This window comes from Sorghum bicolor, chromosome 5 (genome assembly GCF_000003195.3).
Source record: "Sorghum bicolor cultivar BTx623 chromosome 5, Sorghum_bicolor_NCBIv3, whole genome shotgun sequence".
NCBI lineage: Eukaryota > Viridiplantae > Streptophyta > Magnoliopsida > Poales > Poaceae > Sorghum > Sorghum bicolor.
This window is the reverse complement of record NC_012874.2, coordinates 6,743,686-6,759,609: the sequence shown is the minus strand read 5'-3', so window position 1 is coordinate 6,759,609 and position 15,924 is coordinate 6,743,686. Positions and strand designations below refer to the sequence as shown.

Here is a 15,924-nt window from a genome sequence, read left to right as displayed (position 1 = left end):
GGAGGAGGAGGGTGAGGGGCCCCATTGACCCGGATCCCTCCCTGTGTGTCTGTGGCCAGGCCCGTGCTCCATGCATTTGACCGAGTAGGTGTGGTGTGAAGTGTGATGGGGGTGGGAGGTGGGTGGGGCCCCGCCGGGGGCGAGTGGTTGGTTGGCTGGCTGCAAAAAAGCCGCTGGGGGAGGGAGAGGAGGAGGGGAAGGAGGAGCGCTGCCTGGATTTGGTAGGTAGGTGCGCTTCACTTGAGTACCCTTTGTCCTATTCCCTTTCTGGTTTCACTTCTTTCTTTCTTTTTTTTTCTTTTTGCCCATTTGATGATCGCTTTCTTTTCTCTCCTCCTCCTCCTCCTCCTCCTCCCATGCTGCTTTTGTTTTGTTTTTAATATTTTTCAGTTTGTTTTTTTTTTGGGGGGGGGGGGGAGCTTGCTACCTGTACTCCGCGACTGTACCCAGCTGCTGATAGATGCTTGGGTCATGTATCATCTAGACAGCTAGGCTACTAGGCCTAGCTCACCTAATAGGACCAAGCGATGGAGAAGGGTATGACGTGTTGGGTAGAGAGACGTATGCGGATACGGTCATATATATAGCTAACCAAGTGGTAACTCCATGTAACCATGCTAAAAGTGACTCATAGTGAACCAAACAAATATCTTAGGCTATGGAAGTGCAAAACATACCCCGCAGACAGGCTCTTGGAAACGTGACGATCGACTGTTTCTGCCGGGATTAGCTCACCTATTGAGAGCAAGCGATGGAGCAGCGCCTCGCGCGTGAGATAGAGACGTAGATGTGGTCATATACAGCTAACCAAATGGCAACTCCATGGCTTCGAGAAAGCGTGACAATCAACAGTTTCTGCTAGGCCTAGCTCGCCCGATGGAACCGAGCGATGGAGCAGCACATGGCACGTGAGATAGAGAGACGTAGATACAGTCATATACAGCTAACCAAATGGTAATTCCACGTAGCTATGTTGAAATAATGACTCACAATGAACCAAACAACTACTTAGGCTACGGAAGTATAAAACGTCCCTACGACTAGGCTTCGAGAAAACGTGACAATCAACAATTTCTACTAGGCCTAGTTCACCCGATGGGACCAAGCAATGGAGCAGTGCATGACGCGTTAGATATAGAGAATATGTGGATACGATCATATACAGCTAACTTTGAAATGACTCATAGTGAACTAAACAACAGCTTAGGCTACAAAAGTGCATAATATACCCCGCGGCCAGGCTCCGGGAAAACGTGACAATCAACCGTTTCTGTCGGGATTACCTCACCTATTGAGAGCAAGCGATGGAGCAACGTATGGCGCGTGAGGCAGAGAGACGTAGATACGGTCATATACAACTAACCAAATGGTAATTCTATGTAGCCATGCTGAAATAGTGACTTAGTGAACCAAACAATAGCTTAGGCTACGAAAGTGCCAAAATGTCCCCCACGACTAGACTGTTGGGGCAACGTGACAATCGATTGTTTTTGCCAAGCCTAGCTCACCTGGTGGGAGCGAGCGATAGAGCAACACATGGCATGAGATAGAGAGAAATGTGGATGCGATCATATACATTTAACCAAATGGTAATTCCATGTAGCCAGGCCAAAACAATGACTCACAGTGAACCAAACAACAGCTAGGCTATAGAAGTGCAAAATGCCTCCCACGGCCAGGCTTCGGGGAAACATGATATTCGACTGTTTCTACCGGGTCTAGCTCACCAGGTGAGAGCAAGCAATGCAGCAGCGTATGGCACACGAGATAGAGAGACGTACATGGATGCGGTTGTATACAACTAACCAAATTGTAGCTCCATGCAGCGAGGCTGAAATGACTCATGGTGAATCCATCAACAGATAGGCTATGGAAGTGCAAGACATCCCTCGCAGCCAAGCTCTAGGAAAATGTGACAATCGGCTGTTTCTGCCGAGCCTAGCTCATCGGTGGGAGCGAGCGGTGGAGCAGCGCATGGCACGTGACACAGAGAGATGTGGATGCAGTTATATACAGCTAACCAAATGGTAGCTCCATGTAACCAGGCTAAAAGGAATTTTAGTGAACCAAACAATCGCTAGGATACGAAAGTACAAAACGTCCCCACGGCTAGGCTCCAGGGAAATGTGACATCGACCGTTTTTGTCGGGCCCTAGCTCGCCTGGTGGGAGTGAGTGTTGGAGGAGCGCATGGCGTGTGAGGTAGAGAGACGTGGATGCGGTCATATACAACTAACCGAATGGTAGCTTTGTGTAGCCAGGCTGAAATGACTCACAATGAATCAAACAATAACTTGGCTACAGTAGTGTAAAACGCTCTCCGCGTCTAGGATCTAAGAAAACGTGACAATTGACCATTTCTATCGGTTCTGGCTCACCAATGGGAGCGAGCGATGGAGCAGCGCATGGCGCTGAGACGAAGAGACATAGATGCAGACATTTACAACTAACCAAATGGCAGCTCTATGTAGACAGGCTGAAATGACTCAGTGCACCAAACAACAACTCTCTACATGCACTGGGCCTGGTCATAGGTATAGCCTTGCTTTGGGATATAAGCTTGGCTCTACCCATACAAAACCAAACAAGCCTATATGTTTTTTTTAAAGAGTTATAAACTCGTAATCGGAGATTTATGATACAATAATTGACCATGCAATAATTGTGCATCTTCCTCATCCTCTTGTGTTGTTTTGGTTTTATTCCCTCACCTTTATATTTTATATATATATATATATATATTCCTTTGGCAATGTCAGCGTAATTATGATTAATACTAGAATACAAACTTGGTGTTATATATGTACAGAAATAAGAGATCAATGAATTGAGCGGCCGCGTGAAAGCCTAACAACAGAAAAGATGAAAAATAAAATATGTGTTCGATAAAGCCAAGATCGAGGCGATCAAAGCTTTACATGTTTTTGGCATGTTAATGTAGCATGAACCTCTTTCACGCAACTCGTACAAGCCAAAATTGCCAATCCTTAAACCTAATACAATCCATACCAATTCCAAATGTTTTTTTTTCTCGTGTGGTACTTCCCCTTGCTCTTTGGTTATTTTCGGGTTAAAGGCTCAATAATGTGCGTGTTCGTGCTCGTGTGCCCACGAGATTTTATATCGCTGGTGGAGCTAACCACAGCCGAATCATGTGTAATTATATGCAGCTATAAATGGGAGGGGATGCGAAACATGTGTCCGTACATGCCATTATTCCTAGCTAAGGCTAAGGCAGAGTGTTTGTTGAGCTGTAATAATAATACCTATTAACCTATTAAAATCATGGTTCTTGATTAGCCTCTTAGGACAACAGTTAAAAGCTACCAAATTTTAGCTTAGGCCCTGTTTAGATTAGAGATGAAAATTTTTTGGATGTCACATCGGATATATCGGAAGGATGTCGGGAGGAGTTTTTAGAAACTAATAAAAAAACAAATTAAACTGCAAGACAAATCTATTAAGTATAATTAATCTGTCATTAGCACATGTGGGTTACTATAGCACTTAAGGCTAATCATGAAGTAACTAGGCTTAAAAGATTCGTCTTGCGATTTTTAACCAAACTGTGTAATTAGTTTATTTTTTTATGTACATTTAATGTTCCATGCATGTGTCAAAAAATTTTGATGAGATGGATGAAAAAATTTTGGATGGGAAACTAAACAGGGCCTTAATTTCCTTCTTCCTTTCTTGTGTTTGCTTTGTTCGGCCTATATGCATTACATGTTCTAGATCCATCCTAAAATACAAGATATTGAAGCATTTAAAATGTATCCTAAATTATACATGATTCTAGGTGAATTAACTATCCGGTACTCAATTACTTGCGTAGCTGCTATTAATATCAATTATCAATCCAACTACCACACCAAGATCAAAACCTAGTGTTCTCCAATAAGACTAAAAGATTATTGCATACACCATTTGATTTATCATGTACTATAATTCATAATTCTTAGGGTGACTTATATTTTAGGACCGGTCATGACCAAATCTTCTAAATACGATTGGTGCACCAAAAGAGGCCCAGGGAGCGTGGCCACGTCGCCCGCAATTCCCGGCCGTCCGATCGGCCGGCCAGACGGCCCAGATCGAGCCATTCTCTGCCAGTTTGCAATAAAGCCCTCGAACTTTGTTGAAATAGAAGCCGCTTCCAGCACACTCTCTCAGATTTTTTATTCAAAATAGTCCTCAAACTTTACTGAATTCAAATATCAATCTATATTCGCACACTCTCTCAGCTTGCTGGGCCTAAGTGGGCCAAATACGGCCCTATGCTATTTTTATTTTCCAATTAATTTTTAATCTTTTCTTTTCAAAATAGAGATCTCCAAAAATTCGTAAAAAATATAGAAAAATCATAAAAAAACAAACTAATTTTGTTGAGTTTCTTATGACTAGATCTATGCATTTAACTTAAAATATCATATGGTTTAGTGTATTTTATTTGATAGATATATACATCTATAATTTTATGTGAGTGATTAATTTTTTCCTCATATCGCATATGAACTGAAAATATCTCCCCAAAATTAACTCTAAATAAATTTATACCCTTTTTCACAATCTTCGATTTCTAATTCTCCCCACCTTAACTCTAGATCAATTCATACATTTTTTTCATAATATTCGTTTCCTAATCCTTTAATTTTATACTGACTTGTAATACAAAATAATCCAAAACAAATAATCGCTGACATACATATAAGAAGCCAAATACTTCACCATACATATGACATTTTGTACACTCGCATATATGAGTACATCATGTCATACATATAAACAAACAAAATAAATACACTAAAAATATACGCCATACAAAGAAAAAAAACAAAAAAAAGACACACATACGACGCATAGCTAACCACTGACCATAAAGCGGCAACGCCGCGCACATTTCTAGGTTTTTTGATTGATGCATCAGAGCCGTTGCTTCACGGAAGGGGCAAAAGCCTCTAGTTGGAAATAATACAAATCTTTCAATGTCTCCAGACTCCCCCCATCCATTTTCAAGCCATTGTTTTTTTTCTTCTTTTTTTGGTGAACACATCAGCGGCACATGGAGACGATGTGGAAAGTGTTTGTTCCCTCCCTACTCTGACTCAAGGTACTTAGCTTGCTGTCGTTGTTATTGGTATTTTTATGTCACCTGCTACTAAGGCCTTATTTAGTTCAAAAAAGAAAAGCTTTTGGATACTATAATACATTTATAACTATAGCAATTAGTATCCAATCATAGATTAGTTAGGCTATTCGTCTCGTAAAATATATATAAACTATGTAATTATTTATTTTTAATCTATATTTAATACTCTATGTCTGTTTTCAAACATTTGATATTATAAGGCAAAAAGTTTTTAAATAGAAACTAAACAGGCTCTAATATACATATATAGTTTACCTCTGACTGAGGCACCGACGTTTTTTAATCACCCCAGGACGCAAGCTCTCTCCAGCTTTTATTATTTCCAGAAAACTCAGCACCAGCAGCTAGCCGCCGCAAGCAAAGCAAGCAGGATGTCTTTGTGCACGAAAGAAAGCATAAGGAGCAGCAAGAAAGGGAGGGGAGAATCTGATGATCAATTTGTTGGTGAGCTACCACTCCTCCCTCCTCTTCTTGTGGAACAACAAGATGCGCGCGAGCTTGTTTATGCACTGCACTATGCTGCTACTTTTCGTTTTTTTTTTGATAAGGCACTGCTGCTACTTGCTTCTATTCTGTCTCGGTTGGTGTGGGCTGGGCTGGGATGCATACTACGTACTCCTACTTGTTGCACTGTTGCAGGTGCGTAGTGGTGGGTAGGAGTACTTGGTATAACGTCTTGCACCTTTGCGTTGGAAGTAGCTTTCCCGGGCGTTTTACAATTAAAAAAAAATCTAGAAAACTGGTCGTGTGACTCATAATCCATAACTAAAAGTAATATTCGCTAATTTGTTGTGAGAGAAATAAATTTGACCGACTAACTCAAATAAACAGGCTATCACGTACCTTTGGAGAGACTAGAGTGAGAGAGTGAGAAACTGTCTATGTCGAGAGTCGAGACCCATCCGCTGCTTTGGACTCTCGACATAGACAGTCTCAACTGGAGGATGCGCTACGAAGAAATGAGCTAGGCCATGTGGGCCATATTTAGTTCGCATCAAAAGAATTTTTATTCCTTCCTATCGAATATTTAGACACATGTATGAAATATTAAATGTAGATAAAAAACTAATTGTACAGTTTGTATAAAAATCGTGAGATGAATCTTTTAAGCGTAATTAGTCTATGATTAGCCATAATTGCTATAGAAACACACATGTGCTAATGATAGATTAATTCGACTTAATAAACTTGTCTCGCGGTTTCTAGACAAGTTATGTAATTAGTTTTTTATTAGGCTTTTAACTAGCTACGAGTTTAAGCATTGGGGCTGGAAAAAAAGCCCTAAACCCTGGCCAGCAAAGAAATTTTTATTTACTCTCAACTTGAAATTCACTCCTACATGATTCAAACTCAGGTAAGGTTGCCGCTGGAAAGCTCTAATTAAAGATAGAGTCCTTTGGCTGAATAGTAGTAGCAGACAGCAATAGAGACATGATTTCCTCACTAGTGGTGGTGGTTGGACTAGCTCAATGCCGGCCGGGTTGCTGTTAGCCCTCGAGATCCGGGCTAGTAGGTAGCTGAAATCTGGCACACCGTACCTCAGCAACCCCAAACTATTATTGTTGTTGGTCCGACACAGGAACTTTTTTTTCTCTAATCCTACTTATGTTTTTTTGTCCCATGATGTTTTCTTAAGGCCTTGTTTAGTTCCCAAAATATTTTGCAAAATTTTTCATATTCTCTGTCACATTGAATCTTGCGACACACGTATGAAGCACTAAATATAGATAAAAGAAATAACTAATTACACAGTTTATCTATAATTTGCGAGACGAATCTTTTGAGCCTAGTTAGTCTATGATTGGACAATATTTAGCAAATACAAACAAAAGTGCTACTATTTCTATTTTGCAAAAGTTTTTAAAAGTAAACAAGGCCAAGATTAAGAGATGTCGTTAACTCGGTCAGTCATCCCGCCGAGGATTGATTCCTGGTACACGCCGCCTCATCCATCCGTGCAGCCGGTTGCCTAATAGTGTTAGGAAGTAAAAAGAAACCTGATCAACTAGAGTAGGAGTAGTACGTAACTTTCATGCACTACCGGAGAAGCACTCTATGCGAGTGCTAGCCAAATTTTGGGTATTCGGCAAACAGGAGGTTTGTTGAGTATCATCCTCGGCAAAGAAAGGTATTTGGAAAGGGGCTTTGTCGAGTGCCAGATAAAAGACAAAAAGTGGCAAAAAGTGATACTCAGCTCCTCTTTACCGACTGCTCAACACATGGCAAAGATCAGCCTTCGGCAAACCAACATTTTACCGAGTGTCAGACACTCGGCAAAGTCTGACACTTGGCAAAGAGGTGACAGCGTCCGGGGCTGTCATCTGCCATTAATTTTTGCTAAGTGTTGTTACTTCACACTCGGCAAAGAAGACTTTACCGAGTTCCAAAATTAAGAACACTCGGTAAAGGAAGGGTTTGCGATAAAAAAAAAATTTCTTGTTTTTGCCTCCGAGCTTTTTTTTCTGTCCTTACACAACATTTTGAAGTTTATGTTAGAATTTGGCACACTTCTCGATGTGTTTGGTATATTTCTTCAATTTATTTTATTTAACTGATTTTTTTGGGAAATACAAGTTTGAGCTGCAAGTGCATCGAATCATGGAATTTAATGAATGGTAAAATGATAGCTAGTCATGTTATTTAGTGTAGTTTAAGATTGTATCCAGGAACGTGCCCAAAATTTTGAACACCTTATGCACGAAACGTGACCACGAACTTGGGGACGAATTGCTTTTAAATTATATAAAATACAAACGAAGTCTAAAAATCATAAAACTTATCGAGATTTCGGGATATCACATGGGGAGGCTACGATAAAAAAATTGAGAAAAATCTGTGCACGTTATTCACGTACAATGCTTAGAATTCTAGACATCTCCACATGTGATGGGGCACTCGGCATTTTTTTTTAAAAAAAAAATACTCTCCTGAGTGCCTGCAAGGTTAGCCTTTTCTCTACCGAGAGCCGTGCTAGCGTTTGATAAAGCCTTTGCCGAGTACTCGACGTATTGCACTCAGCAAAGGTGCCTTCACGGACTCATTATTTGCCTAGTATGACATTCAGTAAAGCTTTTAGTGAGTGCAAAATTAAGGAGCTTTGCCCGAGCCCGGAGCTCGTCTTCAGTAGCGATGGTGCGTGAACAATGTACGGTTGAGTTGACCCTCTTCGACTGGACAGTCCGTCAACTGAAAGTGGCTACCTGCTCCTACTCGTAGAAAAAGAATGGCATTCTAGTCTACTATATATATATATATATATATATATATATATATATATGGAGAAATGAACAAATAAAACTGAAAGGAGATTTCAATATAGAACTGAAATTTTAGCCGATCGACGCAGAAAACACCGGTCGGTAGCTAACTACCTGTGTCTGTCTCACCAGTAGCAGATGAAGAAGTTTGGGTGAAAATGTTATGAGCGTGATGCCGGCCGGCATAGAATGAAGCCACACCGGTGTGCGTGTGCGTAGGTTGCTAGCTAATAGGTGACGGCGACTGGGCTGTCTCTCGATCGGCCTCGCCGCAGTACAGGAGGAAGGAACGAGAGACAGCAGAGACATGGCAGCTTGATTGGCTCGGAAATAACTCCTGGTGTAGTGTGTTGGTTAGGTTCGTTTTCCTTCCCTCTCCGCCCCCATGGACCGGGGGGCTGCGGCGAGCTGCAGATCGGCCGGCAGGTGAGGTGACCTTGAATGCACTCAGAGCATGAGCACGGCGGTGGTTGTACGGGCGGGCGGGCTCTGGCTGCAGGCGGCCGGCTGATCCACCACTACCACACCGGCGCAGCAGAGCGCATTGATGGGAGTGACCAGACCAGACCAGACCAGACCAGACCGCACATCAGGACCGGAGCGGCCGCCGGAGAACGGGGAGTAATGGCGCCATGCACGCCATCATCGGTCTACTAGCTAGCTACCATGCACACCAACCCACCCATCCGGCCGGCGTGGCTGCGCGGACCCGGTCCTCGTGGACGACACCGTCAACCAAGTCCAAGTGACACGATATAGTACTGTGTATGGCAGTGACGGTTGGGTCGTCGTGTCGTACGCCCTGGTGTACGTACGGTCTATTTGGCTGCTCCCTCGAGTCCCCGCATGCAGGACAGCCGTGGACATGGTCCACGCAAATTGGAAGCAGCAGGACAGGAGGATGGTGGTGGTCTGGACGTGGTGTCTAGTACTAGTAGTACATAGTCTACCACCAACCAACAAGAGGCTGGGGTAGGCAGTGCTTCAATAATTTATATATTATTGAATGATTGTCAAATTCGATAAATAAATTCAAACCAACTTAGGGCCTGTTTAAATTGGAGATGAAAATTTTTTAGGTGTCACATCGGATGCATCGGAAGAATGTCGGGAGGTGTTTCTAGAAAATAATAAAAAAATAAATTACATAGTTCATCTGGAAACTGTAAGACAAATCTATTAAGCATAACTAATCTGTCGTTAGCACATGTGGGTTACTGTAGCACTTAAGGCTAATCATGGACTAACTAGGCTTAAAAGATTCGCCTCGTGATTTTCAACCAAGCTGTGTAATTAGTTTATTTTTTTTATCTATATTTAATGTTCTATGCATGTGTTCAAAGATTTGATGGGATAGATGGAAATTTTTTGAGTGGAGAACTAAACAGGGCCTTATAATAAAATTTGGCACGGGACCCGACCGACCGCTAGCTGCTTCCGCTTGCAGCCAAGAGACCAGTCACCGGCGTGTGGTGCCGGGTAGCGTGTGTACGGCGGCCGAGATGTCAAGGTGCCGCCCACGTCGATGCACAGGACGGGTGCTGGTGGTCTTGCTAGCGTCGAAAAATGGAAGCTAACAGCTAGCGACACGAAACATACGAATGTGCTAGAGTTTAGAGTCGTCGTTGCACAATAAGTGAAAGTGCCTGCGTGCTCACAACAAGTAAAGTTACTGCTACTAGTTCCTCCCACTATCGTCGATCTGCGCTAACAGCACGTGCAGCATTATTCAGATATATCCCGTTTCAATCAAACGGCACTAACTGTATACTCTTTCCATATCCGAATTAGCTGACGTTTAGAACAGGATTATGGTAACCATGAAGTGATTAATTAGGTGTTAGTTTTTTTAGTTTGCCCTATTAAATAGTGTTGTGGGTATTTCCTCTACAACAATACTATGATATAGCTCAATTGGTGAGACCTTTGGTCCAGAGGCTAGTGGTCGCTAGTTATTTTTTGATTGCTGTGCGCGCGTATGTTTTGGCCCTGCAACGGGAGGCAATGGCCAGGGGCAGTTGCGTTCGTATTTGACTGTGCGGCCACAGCACGTTAAGTTTTGTGGAATCGTTCGACTGGCCTAGAACGTCAAGTAAAATATAGATACAGAGGGAGTATGTATTACAGTAATAATTAATGTGCTTGCATTGATTTCAAGTGCCTGTGAAATGCATGCATGGCCATGTTAGAGTACATATGACCACCATATGATGCATGAGCACGTGCATTCAGATATGTGTATATTCCCATGTTTTATAATATATATGCTAATACTATTATTCCCATGTTTTTAGTCTGTGCTGTAAGCCAAGAGCACGTGCATTCAGATATCTTATTAGCTGAAAATAATGGTACGTATAAGTGGAGTCAAGAGTCATCGTCCAAAAGTAGTAGTAGTTGACTAGTAGTAGTAGTAGTAGTAATTTTGCATCCATTATATACTCTTCTTCTGATGACAAATGCACGTTGGTTGCCTGGTACATTCATGCATCAGGATACCGATTCCATCTCCAATATGAAACTTTGACAAACAAAATCAACGCAAAATTAATTAACTGTATATTACCCTGGACACAAAAAAAGTGTTGAACGTAATACACATGATTATACTTTCCGTAACAAATCTAGTAAAATCGATCTTTGTTTTGTCGAGCTAGCTAGCTAGCTAGCTTGTAGCTAGGGTGAAAAACTAGCTAAAGCTTATTACAAAAGTTTTAGAAACATGGAGTACTAGCTAGTACATCATTTCATAATCTAAATGGACTTGTCCTTGTATGTACACACACTCTTTCAAGGAGACGATTATATATTTATAGACAAAATAAACTAGGTGGTAGATGTGATGGCAACGGCAACAAAAATTAACCAAGCATACTCCAACATGCATGCTTCGATCTTCCGGCCGGGTTCTACCGCACAATACAATGCATGCATGTGTTTCCTGATGGTAGATGTCACGGCGACGGCGACACTATATATCCTTCATCGCCGGTTCGTCGCCGGCGACGGTGCTTCCTCTCCGATCCCTCCCCTCAACAAGGGGACAGGTTGTACGGCACGTCGCCGTCGCCATCGTCTGCTACCCCGATCGTCCGTCCATGGCCGCTTTTGTCAAACAGAAGCTCTGAAAACTGAACCGACGATCGAACAAGACGTCGACGACGACGACGAAGATCGTACGTACGTACGGCCGGTCGTCGTCATCGTCACAGCGAGTGATCAACAAAAAAAAGAAAAAACAGTACGGACGCACGCGCATTCATTGACGCTTCTTCCCGCGCGATCGAGCAGCAGGCCGCCGGCCGGCAGCCGCTGGAAGATCAAATCGAATCCCACCCGCCGGTCGAATGGGTCGCCGGAAGCAACAGAGACGCCGGCCATGTTTTCTCCCCGTACGTACGTGTTTGGTGCGGACCTTGTCAGTCAGTCATTCAATCAGTTGTTTTAACTACGGTGGTTTCTTGTTTCTAATCAGGGACTAGCTACAGAGAGTAGAGAGTGTCGTTATCCTCGCCTCTTTTTTTTTTTTTTTTTTACATAATCTACTATCACACTGTCGTTGTCCGTGTGCTGTTCTTTTCTTTGTCTCTTGCCATTGGCTTTTCATGGATGTTGATGATACTCCAAGCGTCGACATTGCAAGCACTATTCTTCTTTTCATGGATTCAGTAATCATCTTTATTTGTCATGGAATAAGACTATAAGAGGCAGGTGTTGGTAATCGGTAGGGATAGATATTATTGTTATTATTAGTCCTACTAAGTAATCGTATTCTTTTAGGTTGTCTATCTACTTTAGATTCGAGTGTTTTAGAAGCATCTGAACACATTCATGCTACAAGACAATTCTTTGATTCATTAAGGTACTCTCTATCGCAAAATAAGTGTTGTTGTCGCTTTTTCGAAGAGTCAAGTAATTCTAACTTTGACCAAATATATATACAAGGAAATACTAATATTTTTAATACATATTTAGTATCATTACATTTAATCTATTTTTATAATAAAATTATTTAGAGATACAAATATTGTTAATATTTTCTACAAATCTAATCAAGCTTAAAAAAGTTTAAACAACACTTGTTTTGTTGAGACGGATGTAGTATACTACCTAGATTTCCTCCTGAAATTAAAGCAGCTTGCATTATTGGGAGTTTGGCACGCGAACAAGTCCTAAAGTGAAATTGTTGGTTTCAAGCTATCCAAAGTACCTATTTCAAATTTATGGTTGGTGGAAAGAGGGACTATCTTTATTTTTAATTTGTTAAGGTTTCGTAGATCCACTGCACTGTTTGTTATTTGAACGAGTGAACGTATTTGACGTGAGAGCGTTAGGTTTTTGCTCCCAAAAAGAAACGATCGATCCAACCCCGCAGCAAACACTCACCAACTTCAACCTCTGATGCATAGCATGGGACCGCATGTCCTTGCCAAGGACGACCACAACAAAAACTAAGCATGATTACCTGCTGACTGCGCGTACCGAGATCACTGTGGCTTTGTTTGACACAGCTCAACTTTACTAATAAAGCTATTTTTTATAAAATAGCTTTATGAGTAACTTTCTAAATGAAGCTAAGCTATTTTAGAAAAAATGTTTGGTAAAATAGCTTCGCCAACTAGTTTTTGTATAGATAGGAGAAAGAAATGAGGGAGAGAGCTGCAATAAGCTATTTTTTTCAGCTTCATCCCACTCATGTTTTTGTGAGAGGGGAAGAAAAACAGCTTCACCTATAAAGCTGTTTTGGAAACAAGTGTTTAGCAAAAGAAAACAGCTCACAACTTATGAAGCTGTTGTGAGCTGTACCAAACAGGCTCTATATATAGCTACACATGTATGTACCCCTATATATACGCAGCAAAATACTCTCACCATTCTAGTAATTTAGTATGAGATGATATTTTGTCTAGATACATTATTTTTTACTATACATTTAGACATAGTTTGGAACATACTCCCTACGTCCCAAAATAATTAATTGTCGTTCTCGCTTCTCAAGAAACAACTTTGACTAAATATATATTCAAAAATATTAATACTTATGGCACATATATCATGATGATACTGATTCAATATTGTAAATTTTGATTTTTTTTTCTATAAATTCGCTCAAACTTAGAAATTTTGACTTAAAACGAGTCAAAGAATTTGGTATAAATTATACGTATACATGCATATAGACAAGGAAGAAGTATGTCAAGTGTCTGAATAATCTAGTCCAACAGCATGGGCACACACCAACAGTATCCTTTCTACACTGAATGCATGTGTTTATGGCCGACGACCGTTTCATCCATACACAGGACAGCAGTGTAGATTACAAGTTAGAAGAGTAATCCCAGCTGAAAATGGACAGCAACTCAGAAGTACCTTTCATGTGCCTGGAAAACAAATGGCCTGGATTCCAGGCTAAAATTGATGGGTCACCTAACAGTACGCAACACAAATAGTCTACCAAATTGAACTTGAGATGCTTTTCGATGCTTCTGTATGTTGTTTTGTCCTCTTTGGAGCATTGCTCCAACCCAAGGCCTAGGGCAGTCCTTTTTGTTTGTTGTTGGATTCTAGAAGGCCTTTCTACCTTACCTAGCTACCTATCAAACCTACCTCAACTTGTTTGGCACATAGACTAACTAACTTGCTATTGTTGGTTAGTATACTAGCCCTATTAGTATACTGACCACACTCTAAGGTTGTAGAGCAGCTAAGGCATTAGCCTGCGTGGCCCTCACATTTGGCAACCTATGCATGGTGCTAGGCCTAGTGTAAGCTATGAAATGTCATACTCGTGACTATTACTAGCACTGTCGTCATCTAATTTGGGTTTTACATGATTGTTTCCTTAATAATATATATAAGGATGTAAATGCAATTAGAATATATTAATTGTACATCAACGAACATATAGCTCTGCACATGCTAGTAATTTTAAGCATGGTCTTGGAGCCAACTAATAACCCAAATTTTTCTTACCTTTGTTATATCTTTTTTTTGCACATTGTACACAAAACTCATATAGATGATTTGTTACCAATTATACTACTCTATGTCCTAAATTCCTTTTTTTTTCTTCCTCTTTGTCACATGCATCTCCATGCATGTTTGCCATGCGTTTAGTTGCAATATTAGTTTGCTAGATAGATGGCATGCATGCATAGCTTGAGTTAGTGTTTTTTTAGCACCCACGTGGTCATGTTAAGGATATGTTTGGATTTCCTCCTCAAACTTTAGAGTTGAAGCTCCAAACAAATGGTCTAAGGTTAGCTCTAAACTTTAGCCCACATCACATTAGAGTTTTGGAGCTCAAAAGTGAGCTAAGGTGCTCTAAAGCTTTTATATAGATCTCTAAAGTTTAGAAGAGGGGATCCAAATATAGGCTCTAAGTCCATGACTTAACCAGGTGGATAAGTTACACCACAAGTAATCTGACAAGCTGATCAACGCTTAGTTCACAGATGCAATATCTTTACGTACTAATAAGAATTAAGAAGAATGAAAAAAAAAATGCACCAAAAGTGAAGCTGGAGAGAGAGCGTGAGTACCTTAATGGGTAAGGCTTGAGGCGAACAAATCCAAAACAGTAGATCAAGAGCAGGAAATAACAGAGTGGGTAAAAGTTTTCTTGCTGACACCGAGCACACATCAAACAATGCACATGCCATTGATCTGTTCAACGAGCTAGAAAAGCCAAACCCGACTAAAAATAAGGCCGGCAGTGTCTGTTCCTTGCAGCCATCGCAATTCGCAACGCTTTACGTGTTCTTTGGTGTAGGCTGAAAAGGACTTTCCTCATGACACGCTATATATATATATATATATATATATATGCAAAAAGATATATGTTATTTCCATGTGTATTTTGTATCATCTTGCTCTCAGGATCTCTCTGTTCACACTCTGAATGACTGAAATACTAACACCAAAACCAAAACATACTATAGATTACCTCCGTTGCATGTCACGTCGAATCTTAGTCCTACGCATGCATGACTGATAAAACATCCGTTTGTGTCATTGGATATCGGCTAATTATCTACTGGAAGCAGCCATCTATTTGTTTAAACCATGAAGGACCTCAACGAAGCATGTGTATGGAACTGATACAACTTGCAGACCAAACTGTACTTATATGTAGTACTACTGATAATATAAAACCGCGTGGAAAGATTAGCAATGCCAAAGCAGGTATAAAAGACCAGGGAGAAATTTGCCCACCTGTATCTATCTCTCCATCTCTTGATGAGCACATTAGATAGCGAGTTTTTTTCTCGATAATACGCCATTAAAACGCGCTTAGATTTAATGCACTGTCGTCAGGATCTCCTGTGTTCACATTACCGCAGCAGAGTACGACAACGCGGGCGTTAATTTGAGATGGACAGAAATTGACAAGACCACACAAAATATTGCCTGTTTCCAGAAAGCAACCAGGCACCATGTAGCAACCACTCGTCCTATCAACCAACCTCCACGTTGCCATCATGCTGCACCCATGAGCCATCCATGCAAAACCAGTCGG

At 41.1% G+C, this 15,924-nt stretch overlaps 1 long non-coding RNA gene across 1 annotated transcript; it reads left to right on the top strand.

The window, feature by feature from the left end:
* Positions 3,644-5,716, top strand: LOC110435326. Its single transcript, XR_002452967.1, has 2 exons — positions 3,644-5,109; positions 5,441-5,716. It is a non-coding gene; the product is annotated as an uncharacterized LOC110435326 (long non-coding RNA).